Here is a 16941-nt window from a genome sequence, read left to right as displayed (position 1 = left end):
CCTAGCACATGGCCGAGCGGCCATGCGAACCTTTTATAGCCGCGAGCGTCTGGGACCTTCCTGGCTTCTCGGATGGGCCAATCCGTACTGGAGCAGGACCTGAGCACGTGATCTTCGATCTCCAATGGGAGATCACTCCACGGGCATGCTCAGTGGCCCGACATGGGGACTTAGTCCCTGGAAAATCTCGCTGCTGAGCAGCATGTATTGTCATAGCTGCACCAGAGGTGACAGCAGCAAGCAAACCCACGGAGCTGGTCTGGGCAGAGCGCCTGGACCAACAAGTTTGCTGAGCAACCTCCTCTGCGGCTGGAGCAGAATGGGAGACCGCTGGAAGTAAGGCTCGGGATTCTCGCCGTGCAGAAATCTGACGCCTAACATTACTCACCCTCCTAGGGCCCCCTCCCCTCTGAGCCTCGCTGCGCTCAAACTCTGCAATCAGAAGAGGAGCGTGGATGTTCTCCACCGGCTCCCAGGTCTGAGCCTCAGGACCTTGACTCTTCCAATCCTCCAAGTAAAACTTTTTGCCCCACATGACCTTGCATCCCACAATGGCATTGACCTCAAACTCGTCAGATGACAGGTCTGATGTCCCGGCAGATGGCTCAGAAAACCGGGACATGTGAACTGGCTTAAGGAGAGACACATGAAACATGTCTGAGATAGCCAAGTGTGGTGGAAGGGCCAGACGGTAGACCACAGGGTTAATCTGCTCGAGGACCTTGAAAGGGCCAATATAGCGCGGTGCGAACTTAGCAGATTCCGCCCGCAGCCTGATGTCTCGAGCGGAGAGCCACACTAAGTCGCCAGCGGAGAAGGTCAGAGCAGGGCGCCGGCGAGTATCAGCGGAGGACCTCATTCTCTCCTTGGAGGCCCGGATAGCATCCTGCGTGCGATCCCAAATGTCACGTGCCTCCACCGCCCAGTCTGCCACCCTAGAGTCGGTGGACGACACGGGCATGGGCACGGGGACGCGCGGATGCTGACCGTAATTTAGGAGGAATGGGGTCTGACCGGTGGAGTCGGCCACAGCGTTGTTCAAGGCAAACTCCACCCATGGCAGCGAAGATGCCCAATCATCCTGCCTGGCCGAGACAAAATGTCGCAGGTATGTAACCAGGGTCTGGTTGGCTCTCTCAACCAACTCATTCGTCTCGGGATGATAGGCCGAGGAGAGATTTAGCTCAATGCTGAGCAGAGAACAGAGCTCTCTCCAGAACCAAGACGCAAACTGAGGACCCCGGTCGCTGACAATCTTATCCGGCATGCCGTGTAGGCGGAAAACATGTTTAATAAACAACACTGCCAGGCCCCGTGCCGAAGGTAGCCGAGAGAGTGGTACCAGATGGACCATCTTGGAGAAATGATCGGTGACCACCCAAATGACGGTGCTGCCACTGGACTTGGGCAGGCCCACCACAAAGTCCATACCGACCATCTCCCAGGGCCTGTCCGCAACCCTCAGGGGATAGATTAACCCAGCGGGCCGCTGCCGAGAGGACCGATTCTGGGCGAAAGAGACGCACGCCTGAATATAGTCCCTGACGTCACGAGCCATATGTGGCCACCAGTACGTCCTCGCCAGGAGATCAGAGGTTCGTTTGGTCCCAAAATGTCCCCCCACCCTGGGCGAATGAGCCCAAGAGAGGACCTCCGGTCGCAGATGGGCAGGGACAAAAGTCTTGCCTGGAGGTACCGACTCGAGAGCAACCGGAACCACGGTCCTCAGACTCTCCGATGGAACTATCAGCCGAGGCTCCTCCTCCTCCTCTGATGACACCACGTAGCGAGAAAGAGCGTTGGCCCAGACGTTCTTCTCCCCAGAGAGAAAATGCAGGGTGAAATGGAATCGGGAGAAGAACAAGGACCATCTGGCCTGGCGAGAATTCAGCCGCTGGGCAGTCTGTAGATAGGCCAAATTTTTGTGGTCAGTGAACACCTGGAAAGGATGGCGAGCCCCCTCCAGGAGGTGTCTCCACTCTGAGAAGGCCAGCTTCATTGCTAGCATCTCCCTGTCCCCGATAGTATAATTCCTCTCCGCCGGTTTGAAGGTCTTAGAGAAGAAGAAGCATGGGTGCTTCCGACCTTGTGAGTCCTTCTGGAACAGGACCGCTCCAGCACCGACGGAAGAGGCATCTGGGTCGCCCTCCCAGGGCTGTGGGGTACTCGGTAGCAGGCCGGTCTCTCAGAGGGGATAGTCATAGCAGCAGTGACCCGGTCCGTGGCCCTGGGCACCCAAGTAAAAGGGAGATTGAATGATGTTTTGTAATGGAAATAAATAATTTGTGACGCCACCTGTGGTCTTCGGCAAGGGAGGTGTTAAGCCGACGCTGCATGCAGATCCTCTGGGACTGATGGTGTGGTGCAGCAATGATGTTATAGCACTCCACAGGCAGGGCTGTAGTCCCAGGGCAGAGTAAGTGAGGTGCCACGTACAGTCATGGTCAAAAGTTTAGAGAATGACACAAATATTAATTTTTACAAAGTCTACTGCTTCATTTTTTCTAATGGCAATTTGCATATACTCCAGAATGTTTTAAAGAGTGATCAGCTTAACAGCAATTACTTGCAAAGTCAATATTTGCCTAGAAAATGAACTTTATCCCCCAAAACACATTTCAACATCATTGCAGCCCTGCCTTAAAAGGACCAGCTAACATCGTTTCAGTGATTGCTCCATTAACACACGTGTGGGTGTTGATGAGGACAGGGCTGGAGATCAATCTGTCATGATTAAGTAAGAATGACACCACTGGACACTTTAAAAGGAGGCTGGTGCTTGGCATCATTGTTTCTCTTCTGTTAACCATGGTTATCTCTAAAGAAACACGTGCAGTCATCATTGCACTGCACAAAAATGGCCTAACGGAAGAGTATCGCAGCTAGAAAGATTGCACCTCAGTCAACAATCTATCGCATCATCAAGAACTTCAAGGAGAGAGGTTCCCTTGTTGCCAAAAAGGCTCCAGGGTGCCCAAGAAAGACCAGCAAGCGCCAGGACCGTCTCTTAAAAGTGTTTCAGCTGTGGGATCGGGCTACCAGCAGTGCAGAGCTTGCTCAGGAATGGCAGCAGACAGGTGTGAGTGCATCTGCACGCACTGTGAGGCGGAGACTCTTGGAGCAAGGCCTGGTCTCAAGGAGGGCAGCAAAGAAGCCACTTCTCTCCAGGAAAAACATCATGTACAGACTGATATTCTGCAAGAGGTACAGGGAGTGGACTGCTGAGGACTGGGGTAAAGTCATTTTCTCTGATGAATCCCCTTTTCGATTGTTTGGGACATCTGGAAAACGGCTTATTCGGAGAAGACCAGGTGAGCGCTACCACCAGTCTTGTCTCATGCCAACTGTCAAGCATCCTGAAACCATTCATGTGTGGGGTTGCTTCTCAGCCAAGAGAATGGGCTCTCTCTCAGTCTTGCCTAAAAACACAGCCATGAATAAAGAATGGTACCAGAATGTCCTCCAAGAGCAACTTCTCCCAACCGTCCAAGAGCAGTTTGGCGATTAACACTGCCTTTTTCAACATGATGGAGCACCTTGCCATAAAACAAAGGTGATAACTAAATGGCTCAGGGAACAAAACATAGAGATTTTGGGACCATGGCCTGGAAACTCCCCAGATCTTAATCCCAATGAGAACTTGTGGTCAATCATCAAGAGACGGGTGGACAAACAAAAACCTTCATTCAGACGAAATAAAAGCATTGATTTTGCAAGAATGGACTGCTATCAGTCAGGATTTGATCCAGAAGTTGATTGAGAGCATGCCAGGGAGAATTGCTGAGGTCCTGAAGAAGAAGGGTCAGCACTGCAAATATTAACTTGCTGCATTAACTCATTCTAACTGTCAATATAACCTTTTGCTACTCATAATATGATTGCAATTATATTTCTGTATGTGATAAAAACATCTGACAAACACACATAAAAACCAGAGGCCAGCAGATCATGTGAAAATATATTTGTGTCATTCTCAAAACTTTTGGCCACGACTGTAGATGGTGTAGTGTCAGGCGCAAGGGATGTAGCAGTGCTGGACAGGTTGGTGCAGGAATAAGTGGAGGACACAAGGGCATGTAGTTCCAAAGCTTTACTCACAGTCTGTTGTACAAACAGGTGCCTGCCTCCGTGCCGTGTCCTCCGGGTCAGGGACTCAGTCAACCTCCAGGCCAGATGGAATACTCCTTTCCAACACTCCGCCAACATGTGCCTTTCTGAACGTCTCCTCTTATAGCGCCTTTAGATGAAGTACTCCTAGTACTGAGTTACACTGGCGTTCCTCCTGTCCGATGTTCTTATGAACTCTACTTGTACGGCAGACAGCTGTAGCCTGCTTCGGGGACTTCTTGCTACTAAGTCCCGGCTCACTATCCAGTTGCTGTTGTGCCCCCAAGTCTTGTGTGGGAATAAAGTGGTCACTACTTCTATTCCTCCGGTGTCTGCTGCAGGACCATTAGTATCCATACAACCTCGGGGACCGGGCCCCGGCCTTGCGCTTAGAACTTCTAGGAAGGGTTCTCTTCTCACCTATGTCCTCTGTTCTCTTTTACTCCTCACGTTCCGTACTAATCCTTTCTTTCTATGGAGAGTCAGGCTTTCAGTCTATATTGCTCTCTCTCTTCCTTTCCCGTGCCAGCAGACCCAGGTCACTGGGATCTGCTGCAGCACTTCCATCCATCTATCCCTCTCTCCAGGGATCTTCTTCTCTCTAGCTCCCCAACCAACTGACTACTAATCCTAAACTCTTCCTGCTCCTTGTAATGTAATCTAACTCCTCCCACCTCCCAACATGTTTCGTATTCCAAGCAGGGAGCCACCAATGGGTGCTTTGCTATACTCCAAGCAGGGAGCCGCCGAAGGTGCTTTGCTACACTACTTTGTGGTGTGGGGTGCAGGTGTTGGAGTGTGGTCAGGAGTCTCCACCTTACCTGAATGGTGGGATACCACACCTCAGGAGGAGGTGCAGTACCTCTGTGGCGACTGAGCCTCAGGGGCGCCACACATCCACCTCCAGAATGAAGGGCTTATCTACACCGGGGCGATGTAGAATGGGAGCGCTAGCGAAGTGGGATTTAATAGCGGCAAAGGCCTTGGAGACAGTTTCCGACTACAGTTTGGGGTTTGCACCCTTCTTGGTGAGGGCTACCAAGGGCGGTACCAAAGTTGAGAAATGGGGGATGAATTGGCGATAGTAATTTATGAACCCCATAAAGCGCTGCACCGCTTTGAGAGAATGGGGCTCCTGCCAATCCATCACCGCCTGTAGTTTGGCAGGATCCATGGCTAACCCCTGGGCTAAGATGATATAGCCCAGGAAAGGCAAGGACTCCTGCTCAAACACACATTTCTCCAACTCGGCGTAAAGGGAGTTTTCCCGCAGGAGATCGAAAACTTTGCGAACATCTCTCCGGTGGGAGTCAATATCTGGAGAGTAAATGAGAATATCGTCCAGATAGACTACTACCGAGGTGGTAAGCATATCACGGAAGATATCGTTCACAAAGTCTTTGAAGACGGCTGGCGCATTACATAGCCCAATGGGCATCACCAGGTATTCATAGTGCCCATCTCTGGTGTTAAATGCCATCTTCCATTCGTCCCCCTCACGGATGCGAATCAGGTTATAGGCTCCTCGCAGATCAAGCTTAGTAAACACTCTCGCTCCCCTTAGCCTATCGAACAGTTCCAATATCAGGGGTAGAGGATACTTTTTCTTAACGGTTATGGCGTTAAGACCCCTGTAATCGATGCACCGACGTAATTCTCCATTCTTTTGGACAAAGAAGAATCCCGCTCCCGCCGGAGACACCGACTTCCTAATGAATCCTCTTGCCAGATTCTCCCTGATATACTGAGACATGGCTTCTGTCTCTGGGAGAGATAGGGGGTAGACTCGACCCTGGGGAGGCTCAGCACCAGGCAAGAGGTCAATAGGACAGTCGTAAGGGCGGTGCGGCAGAAGGGTCTCCGCCGCCTTCTTGGAGAAAACGTTTGCATACTGCTGGTAATGCCTGGGAAGCGAGGAGAGATCTGCGGGAACCTCAGAGGTAGCAACCTTTACGCAGTCCCTCAAACAAGTACCCTCGCAGGACTTGCTCCAACCGAGAATTTTTCCCGAGGAACACTATGTGAGGAGAGTGAGCTCGTAACCAAGGAACTCCTAGGAGGACCTGGTCGATACCTTCGGGCATGACCAGAAGAGACAGCATCTCCTGATGGGAAGGAGACAGTGAGAGTCTCAGTGGAGCCTTCTGGTGGGTGATTTGGGACGGAAGTGTCGCACCATTCACCACTCTGATAGTGACTGGCTGAGGTAGCAGGACCAGGGGGATTGCGTGTTGTAGGGCGAAGGCAGATGACATGAAATTGCCCTCCACTCCAGAGTCCACACAAACCTCCACCACCAGAGTGGAAGAATTGAATTCTAACGCCACTTTAAACAGGAGCTTGGAGGAGAAAGTCGCTGTGTCTAGTAGGCCCCCTCCGATCACCACTAGATAGGAGCATTTCCTGGGCGCTGTGGGCACTGGTTAGCTAGGTGCCCAGTCTGCCGACAACGGAAGCAAACTGAAGGTACCCGCGCGGACCGGGCCCTGGACCCCGTGCGAGACACCTCCATGGCTTCTGGAGGCTCAGGCGGCTGACTGAGGGGTTCCAGCCGCCTAACAAAGTTTGGAGCCAATCTATATTGTTGGCGGGACTTGGAGCACTCCACCCCTCACACAATGATGCGAATATTAATCCTGGTGGAGACCATAATGAGCTCCTCCAAGGTGGTGGGCACCTTCCTGGTGGCCAGGGCGTCTTTGACATGATCAGCCAGGCCTCTCCAGAAAATGGGTATGAGAACCTTATCCGGCCACTCAAGCTCTGAGGCCAGAGTTCTGAAGAGGATGGCATACTGACTGACCAGAGGCGAACCCTGGGTTAGGGCCAGCAACTACAGTGCAGTGTCATGCGTGACCCGAGGCCTCAGGAACACCTGCTTCAAAGTGACCAGAAAATGGGTGGCACTCTGTACCAGGGGATCCCCACGCTCCCACAGCGGGGTGGCCCACTACAAGGCCCTGCCCGACAGAAGGGAGATGATAAATCCCATCTTGGCCCGCTCAGAGGGAAATCGTGTGGCCAGCAACTCCAGGTGAATGGAGCACTGACTCACGAAACCCCTGCATGAAGCACTATCACCCGCAAACTTTTCGGGCAGCGGGAGGCGAGACAAGGTCGGGGCAGGACTAGCTGTGGAGACACGGGCGACAGCCTCTGTAGCTGCTTGAACAGCGACCGAAGTAACATCCGCAGCTGAGGTGGAATGCTCTAGCGCTGCCAACCTACCCTCCAACTGCTGGATGTATCTATGCAGTCGTTGTTCGTCCACCATTATTAGCCAAACTCTGGCGCTAGGATAATGTTAGGGCTGGCAGAACGCACCAAATTATAAAATAATAGTAGGTGCGTTCGCAGCCCGGGGTCCACCGTGCAGAGGTGGTACACTGCTGCTAAGTAATGGCGGAAGAATTAAGCGGTGTGAAACCAGTCACACGTGGGTTACGTCACCCAATATGAACAGGGGCGAACTCTGTTAATGCACAGAGCCACACCACCGCTGAACGTAGATGCCGGAGCCTGTTAAGCTCACAGAGCCCGGCCAAAAGAGCGCACAGTGTACGGCCACAGAACTCTACCCCAAGGACACAGGGATAGAGTCCTTCTAGGCCCACTGAACGCGCGGCGTTGCTGCCGTGAACGCCGCTATAGACACTGGCTATGGAGCACGTGCACTGAGGCGTGCCGAGTCCCTGGTGAGGACTGATGCCTGACTCAACCTCTGTCCTACCTACGCCTAAGCCTGGGCGCTAGCAGGCTAGGCTGCACAACACATGCGTACCAAGGGTAGGGGTTTCTTAATGAGTCTTTCACCAGAGATATTCATGCATGCATACATCACTCACTCCACATAGTCTGTAAATACAGTCTTATCCTAGCACATGGCCGAGCGGCCATGCGAACCTTTTATAGCCGCAAGCGCTTGGGACCTTCCTGACTTCTCGGATGGGCCAATCCAAACAGGAGCAGGACCTGAGCACATGACCTTCGATCTCCAATGGGAGATCACTCCATGGGCATGTGGAGCGCCCCGGCCAGGGCTATCGGGGTACTCGGCACCGGGCTCGTTGATCTCAATGGGAGTTGTCACGGAAGCTGTGACTAGGTCCGTGGCCCTGGGGCTCCATGGCAAAAGGGGGGTGAAAGAACAATGAAGTAGAATTGATGAATAGTTTGTGACGCCACCTGTGGTGCTCGGCAAGGGAGATGTTAAGCCGACGCTGCATTCAGATCCTCTGGGACTGGTGGTGTGCTGCAACCAAGATGGAGAAGCTCCCCACAGGTGAAGCTGTAGTCCCAGGGCAGTGTGGATGTAGGGGTAGCTGAGAGGAGCGGGCAGTGTAGAAGCTGGTAGCCAGATGTAGTGGTACCAGGTGTGTTGGCGCAGGAATGAATGGACGACACCGGGGCTTGTAGTTCCAAAGCTTTACTCACAGTCTGTTGTACACACCGGTGCCTGCCTCCGTACTGTGTCCTCCGGATCAGAGGCTCAATCAACCTCCAGGCCAGATGGAATGCACCCTTCCAACACTCCGCCAACATGTACCTTTCTGAATGTCCCCTCTTATAGCGCCTTTAAGTGTGAAGATCTCCTAGTACTGAGTTACACTGGAGTTCCTCCTGACAGATGTTCCCAAGAACTCTACTTGTACGGCAGACAGCTGTACCCTGCTTCGGGGACTCCTTACTCCTGAATCTCGGCTCACTATCAATGTTGCTGTTGTGCCCCCAAGTCTTAGATGGGATTAGTGCATTTACAGCTCACTACTCCACCGGTGTCTGCTGCAGAACCATTAGTGTCCATACAACCTCGGGGACAGGGCCCCGGCCTTGCGCTTAGAACTTCTAGGCCGGGTTCTTCCTCTAACCCACGTCCTCTGTTCCCTTTTACTCCTACGTTCCATACTAGTCTTTCCTTCTTATGGAAGATCAGGTTTCTGTTCAACGTCTTTCTCCTTCTTTCCCTTCCTGTGCCAGCTGGCTCAGATCACTGAGGCAGCTGCAGCACTCCTTCCTCCATCCCTCTCTCCGGGATCTTCCTTCCTCACTCCTCTCTGAGTGACTCCCCGACTGACTGACCTGAAATCCTAAACCTTCCCACTCTTTTATGTATTCTAAACTCCACCCGCCTCCCAGCACGTTTCGTGTTCCAAGCAGGGAGCCACCAAAGGTGCTCTGCTATACTCCAAGCAGGGAGCCGCAATGTGGCTTTGCTGAACTACCGTGTTGTGTGAGATGCGAGTGTTGGAGCGTGGTTAGGAGCCTCCAACTTACCTGGATGGTGGGGTACCACACCTCAGGAGGAGGTGCAGTACCTCTGTGGCAACTGAACCCTCAGGGTCGCCACATTCCCCCCCGTTAAACACAGCACATCCGCGGGCTGCAAGGTAAACAAAGTTCACAATACAGGAACATACAAAATTTTGTAATGCTTAATAAACATGTCTTATACTAAACTTCCTAATATAGGAGGCACGGTTTCTTGAACGTTACAAACAAATTAACTGTCTAAATTTTAAATTATGCTACCTAATTTAAAGTACTATATAAGCAAACTCAATATCAATTCACATTTCCTAGCAACACATCTCCCTTTCCACTACCTTTCACATTTTCCTCTTTTTACTGTCTCTTCTAGACGTAGGATGACAACCGTGGATACCTGGTTCATCACCTGTACTTTTCAATTCTATATTCACATCCTCAACATCTTTATTCAAAGTTCTGTAAACATTCACTATGTCTTTTTCTCAAGATGCTTCCATAAAATCTGTCATCAGGATTTTCATCATATACTAATACTTTCTAGTTTCTATTCAGGAAATAACATTAAGCATTATCATTAAGTGAAAAGTAGACACTGGTCCGGCCATCGTGTCTGGAAATGTCCCTATAACGAGGTAGGTCTTCTTTTACGAAGAGAGTCCTATGTAAAACCAAGAGAGAGCACCTAAAAAGGTGCAAACTATGTACAATGACAGTTCTGGACCATTCAGCGTTCATGATCTCCACAGTTCAAATGTGAAGGCTGCCAATACAACTGGACAACACTGGAAAAAACAGAACTAAAGCATGATAGCCAAAAAATAGAAAACTGGTACAAAAATAGGAAACAAAGCATAACTGTGCAAATACCCTCCTGGGTAACGAGAGTTAGTGAAGAGTGTTTTAACTAGTGATTGTCCCCTTCTGGGGTTTCTGGACTGGAACTGCTACCAGATGTGAAGCTTTGGGGGTCTTCATCTTGTTGCTGGTTGCTTGCCAAACGCATGTATTCTGCTTCCCAAAGGGAGAGATAAGGGCTGGTCGGGGTAATTGAAAGGGCCATGGAAATGTCAACTGCCTGCGGGGACGGCATATCCGCTACCACCGATGGCACTTCTGCTGCTGTTGATGACTCAGCCGGCGCTGTCGCTGGTTCCTCGGAATCCGATTCTTTAGTGTCCATCGGGACCTTGGCTGGCAGCACTGCAGTCGAGGGTTGCCGGTGGTCATTTGGGCCATTCCTGTTCGTGGGTTCTGCTCCTAAAACTAGGGTCAGACCTGGAGCGGTAATCATACCTGGCGCTCCCAGCTGCGGTCCCGGTCCCTGGTAGTGGATGGCGGCAGCCGCAACTCCAGGAGTTGCCGATGGGGTGGATCGCAGCTGGATTTGGGCAGGGGCAAGGCCGGTTTCTGCTGGGGCCGTCGGTGGAGGTCGGTGCAACTGCGCCCGGTCCAGACGGGGACGCGGTCCCAGCCCCCCATTCTGCTTTGGAACCCTCATATACCTCCTCCGGACGGGGCTCATCCAATGGCAATATCTGCTGTGAGGTGGTGGCGGGCGCTGCAGGGGATGTATCAGCGGTCGTAGCCTCCAAAGGGGCGGCCTGGGGGCGAGTGGCTTCTCCTCCCCCCGTTCTTCCGACTTCTTTTCTCTTTCCATCATGGCGTTCTAGCGTTCTTCTTGCTGTCTCCGCTCTTTTCCCGCCACTGGCTTCCACTCCTCCTTCTTGGGGCGGTGTCTTCTTCCAACTCCTCCATACCAAGCCAGTATACGAACCCCTTGGGGGGTGGGCAATGTCGCTATTGCATAGTAATTCAGGAAGGGGAGCCCCAGGACAGTTTGCGGTCTTTTCTTAGGACCACCCATATGATCACGCCCTTCTTCTCCAGGCTGTCGGCCATTTTTAGTATTCATTTCACAGTCTATCAAATTGGGTCTTCTGCACATTCTCAAAATTTTTAAGTCCAACAAATCTTAGGCACACAGAACCCGATGGCATCGGGTCTCATCATCCTGTTCGTGAAGCCAGAATGGAGCGCCTCGGCCAGGGCTATCGGGGTACTCGGCATCGGGCCCGTTGATCTCAATGGGAGTTGTCACAGAAGCTGTGACCCGGTTCGTGGCCCTGGGGCTCCATGGCAAAAGGGGGGTGAAAGAACAATGATGTAGAATTGATGAATAGTTCGTGACGCCACCTGTGGTGCTCGGCAAGGGAAATGTTAAGCCGACGCTGCATTCAGATCCTCTGGGACTGGTGGTGTGCTGCAGCCAAGATGGTGAAGCTCCCCACAGGTGGAGCTGTAGTCCCAGGGCAGTGTGGATGTAGGGGTAGCTGAGAGGCGCGGGAAGTGTAGAAGCTGGTAGCCAGATGTAGCGGTACTAGGTGTGTTGGCGCAGGAATGAATGGACGACACCGGGGCTTGTGGTTCCAAAGCTTTACTCACAGTCTGTTGTACACACCGGTGCCTGCCTCCGTACTGTGTCCTCCGGATCAGAGGCTCAATCAACCTCCAGGCCAGATGGAATGCTCCCTTCCAACGCTCCGCCAACATGTACCTTTCTGAACGTCTCCTCTTATAGCGCCTTTAAGTGTGAAGATCTCCTAGTACTGAGTTACACTGGAGTTGCTCCTGACAGATGTTCCCAAGAACTCTACTTGTACGGCAGACAGCTGTAGCCTGCTTCGGGGACTCCTTACTCCTGAATCCCGGCTCACTATCAATGTTGCTGTTGTGCCCCCAAGTCTTAGATGGGAGTAGTGCATTTACAGCTCACTACTCCACCGGTGTCTGCTGCAGAACCATTAGTGTCCATACAACCTAGGGGACCGGGCCCCGGCCTTGCGCTTAGAACTTCTAGGCAGGGTTCTTCCTCTAACCCATGTCCTCTGTTCCCTTTTACTCCTACGTACCGTACTAGTCTTTCCTTCTTATGGAAGATCAGGTTTCTGTTCAACGTCTTTCTCCTTCTTTCCTTTCCGGGGCCAGCTGGCTCAGATCACTGAGGCAGCTGCAGTACTCCTTCCTCCATCCCTCTCTCCGGGTTCTTCCTTCCTCACTCCTCTCTGAGTGACTCCCCGACTGACTGACTGACTGACCTGAAATCCTAAACCTTCCCACTCTTTTATGTATTCTAAACTCCACCCGCCTCCCAGCACGTTTCGTGTTCCAAGCAGGGAGCCACCAAAGGTGCTCTGCTACACTCCAAGCAGGGAGCCGCAATGTGGCTTTGCTGAACTACCGTGTTGTGTGGGATGCGAGTGTTGGAGCATGGTTAGCAGCCTCCAACTCACCTGGATGGTGGGGTACTACACCTCAGGAGGAGGTGCAGTACCTCTGTGACAACTGAACCCTCAGGGGAGCCACACATGCTCAGTGGCCCGACATGGGGACTTAGTCCCTGGAGAATCTCGCTGCTGAGCAGCATGTATTGTCATAGCTGCGCCAGAGGTGGCAGCAGCAAGCAAACCCACGGAGCTGGTCTGGGCAGAGCGCCTGAACCAACGAGTTTGCTGAGCAACCTCCTCTGTGGCTGGAGAGCAATGGGAGACCGCTGGAAGTAAGGCTCGGGATTCTCGCTGTGCAGCGACAGAAATCCGACGCCTAACACTGGGAGACATCATCAAACTTAGCACTGGAGTCAAAAACCACTCTTATCTGGCCTGGTTTCTTTAGGGTGGTATACTCCAAACATGGGTAGGAACCAGCATTCCTCAGAGTCTTTGAGACTGGGAGCTAGTTCTGCATGGCAGTTCTCAAATATCTTTGACATGAAGGAGAAGTGATCTTTCATCTCTGGTTTCTTCTGCAGATTGTGTTTAAGAGAGGAGAAACGTTTGAATGCCTGATCTCTTTTGTTTGGTAGACGTGATCTGTGGTTTCTGAAGGGGAGAGGAGCGACCCAACTGTTGGTCTCCTCTTTTACTGGTCCCTTGTCCATTACCTCTAAGAACAACTTGTCCTCTACCAACATTGCTACTTGGTTGTCTTGCTTAGTTCTTTGGAAGACTGTGTACCCCAACTGATCATCATAGCTTCCTGACATCATACTGCTGTCATGAGTAAAGTCTATTAAATGATTGGGTAGTTGGATGCTTTGTGGTAGATCCTTGACATGGAACTCGTTGTTGCAAGGTTGAAACAGAGATGGGCGCCTGTTATGAATGGGTCACCGAGGAGGAAAACAAGACCAAGCCAAGTCACAGAAAACCAGAGAGGTTGGTAACTACGCGGATTGCAGACCCCTGATCCTAACCACACAACTAACAGCAGCCGTAGAGCGTACCTACGATGATTCTAAATGCCTTGTCACAGCCGGAGGACTAAATAAGCCTAAAGCAAGAAAAGGGAAAATCTAAAACTGCCCCAGAGCAGACCCCCAAAGGAATAGACAGCCCCCACACATGTATTGACAGTGAGACAAGATGAAAACACGAACACAGGTAGGAAAATAGGTTGAGCAAACGATGGGGTCCACACTAGCTAGAAAGGACAGGAAAGGAACGATACTGTCTGCAATCACACCAAAAAACCCTGCAAAAATGTCCAACACTTCTGATAGCAAAAAATACCCTGAAGTCACTAGACTTCTCCCACTATATCAGCACTCTGAAATATTCTGAGAACAGAGCAAAAAGAGGCCAATCTAATAAGGGACAAAAAGCAAACTGGCACATACAGTGACATAAGAGTGGAAATTCAGCACAGCTCCAGCCGGGGCTGGCTGACCACACAAAAAACTGAATAGACCAAACCAAATCAAATGTGAACATGAGCAAAGACAGCTTAGCTTGAGAAGGAAGGAACTGTGCTGGAAACTAAGACCTCAGGAGGCAGGAAAAAAATCACCAGCATGGGAATAGGGAGTCGGCTGTCTTAAATCCAGTCTGAGACTCCAGATGTCCACTCCTCTTCCTCATTATCAGGTGGCAGGTCTCTGTTAATTAGATCAGCTTCACTACCTCCTGCCACCACCAGAGGGAGGTGGGAAAGAGAACTCACAACTCCTCTGTCAGCACGACCAGCTCCCTCACTAGAAACCAGAGGCAGACCAGAAAATGAGTTCACAACAGGCACCCTTTCTCCAATGTATTTGTTAGCATACTGGTCACAGAAAATGGGGCATGCATGTGTCCCAAGCATACATTTCCTATTATGACCCACCCTAGGTCTAGCCTTTGGGCATAAGGGGCTTTGTGGAGTCCATTGATATGACTTCTCACTTTATGAACCTGTAGGATATCTCTTCCCAACAGCAGTATTATCTGTGCCTGATGGTCGAGCTCCGGTATAAGGTGTGCTATGCATTTTAAGTGAGCGTGATGGATTGCCACATCTGGTGTTGGGATTTCAGATGTGTTGTCTGTTGATCTAGCCAGGGATCGATTACTTTGATCATCCAAGATAGCATACAGTCTCACAGCTTTGTCTCTATGACCTTTTGGGTACACTCTGACGAGGCATATTTTAGAACAAGACCTGCTGTCTATTGTCCCTTTACAGACTTCAGTACATTGTGAAGTGATCTCTGGCGTAGCTGCATCAGTGCTCTTTTCCTCCCTGCCATGCTCACTGTCAGCTGCACTCCATGGAGCAGGGCAGTGTTATGATCTGTGGTGCCACATTCTGTGCATTTTACACTAACCTTACAATCCTTGGCGAGATGAGTGGTAGATGAGCAGCACTTGTAGCAGATACCGTTCTCTTTCAGGAAGCTTCTGCGATCTGGCATAGATTTTCCTCTGAAGGCTCTGCATTTCAGGAGAGGATGAGCACTGCTTGTCAGGATCTTGTACCTTTTGTCTCTGACAGAGAGCGGCTAGCAGACCTGTAATTGGAACTTGGAGAAGAAACATTAGTCATGTGCATTGCCACAGATGTTCTGCATGGGTTTGCAGCTGGTGGTGGTGCAGCGTATGACATTGCAAAGTCAAAGCTGGGATCATTTCTGATTGTCACTTGTTCGTGTATAAAGTCTACAAAAATTGAGAAGGGAGGGAATGAAACACTGTGTTTGTATTTGTACGTGGAACCACGTGTGAGCCACTTCTCCTGTAGATTGTAGGGCAACTTTTGGACTATAGGGTTAACACCTTTGGCTGTGTCAAGATATGCGAGTCCTTGTAGGTCACCTTCACATTTGGCAACTAGGACCTCTTGTAGCAGGTCACCTAGCTCTCTTAGTTTTGGGAGATAATTGTTAGAAATTTTTGGAAAGTCATCGATTCTTTTGAATAAGGCTCTCTCTATGACCTCTGCTGAGCCGTAACACTCATCCAGCCTCTTCCAGATCTCTTTGATGCCGATTTGAGGGTGGTTTATATTAATGTCTCTGATCCTTACTGCGTGTTTGACTGACTCTTCTCCTAGGTATTTGACTAAGAGGTCTATCTCTTCCCTGTGTTGTAGCCCCAAGTCTCTAGTGACATTTTGGAAGGAAGCTTTCCAAGCTCTATAACCTTCAGCGTGGTCAGTGAATTTCATGAGTCCCTTGGTAACCAGATCACGTTGTGTGATGAGCTTAGCAAGTTCTGATGTGAACCGGTTGTCAGCAGAGTATACTGGTGATGGGTCACCCTGATAGTGTTGTGAGGTGCGTTCATACCTGTTAGTATCCTCAGGGTGGCGCCAGCCGGTGTCATATTGCTTCGGTCTGTCGTGCGGTGTGTCAGCAAGATGATTCACATTGGTTACCTGGCGAGGGGCAAGGTAGACATTAGCAGAGTTGTTTTTCTCCACGTTTTCATGGAGCTTAGCCTCATGATGACTCTCACTCGTTTCACTAGATGTGTCGTGATCTTGGTTATAGTTTGGATCAGGAAGTTCATTTACATACTGAGATGTGCGTTGTGGTGAATCTTGCAGTGGCAACTTCAGACTTGACACACTTCTACGGCTATGCAGCTCAGGTTTGTGCGCAGCTTCTAGTGCTTCTGCCTCGGCTAGTGCCGCAGCAGCCTCTCTTTTTTCTGCTAAGCTCTCCAAGGCGGCATCCACACGTGCCTTCTCTAACTGCGCCTTTCTCTCTTGATCATCTAGGCATGCTTTCTCTAATTTAAGTTGCATCTCTTCTTCAGCATAGCGTGCTCGCATTTTGGCGGCTTTCGCATTTGCGCGGGCAATGGCGACCGCGCTGCTGATAGTTACAGTCTTTGAGGAGACGGGTGTAGCAGATTTTGTCCTGTGTTATTTGTGGGACATGGTGTCTTGGAGGGATGTTTGGCTGGGCAGAGATTGCTGTAGCTGTATTAGTCTCTGTGTAGCCGGTGACTTGAATCTCACTAGATGGATTTCTGCAGTTTACTAATTCCTGCAAGCTGGATGAAGGGCTGTCTTTTCCCTGAATTGCACTAGCTGGATGGCGCTGTGTAACTGGCCTCAGCAAGATGGAAGACTCTTCTATGTCTGAGTTCTCACTAGCTGGCTAGCTGTTGTTTTACTGCAGTCCTGCAGGATGGAAGGCTCTTCTCTCTGTATTCTCACTAGCTGGAGAGCCGTCGTTTCACTGTTCTGTCCTTACTAATGAACCGGGATTCATGTAGCGTATACAGGCAGCTAAACCGCTATACC

This window comes from Dendrobates tinctorius, unplaced genomic scaffold, assembly GCF_039654945.1.
Source record: "Dendrobates tinctorius isolate UK_male_01 unplaced genomic scaffold, ASM3965494v1 ptg000032l, whole genome shotgun sequence".
Taxonomy (NCBI): Eukaryota; Metazoa; Chordata; class Amphibia; order Anura; family Dendrobatidae; genus Dendrobates; species Dendrobates tinctorius.
This window is presented reverse-complemented; position numbering follows the sequence as displayed.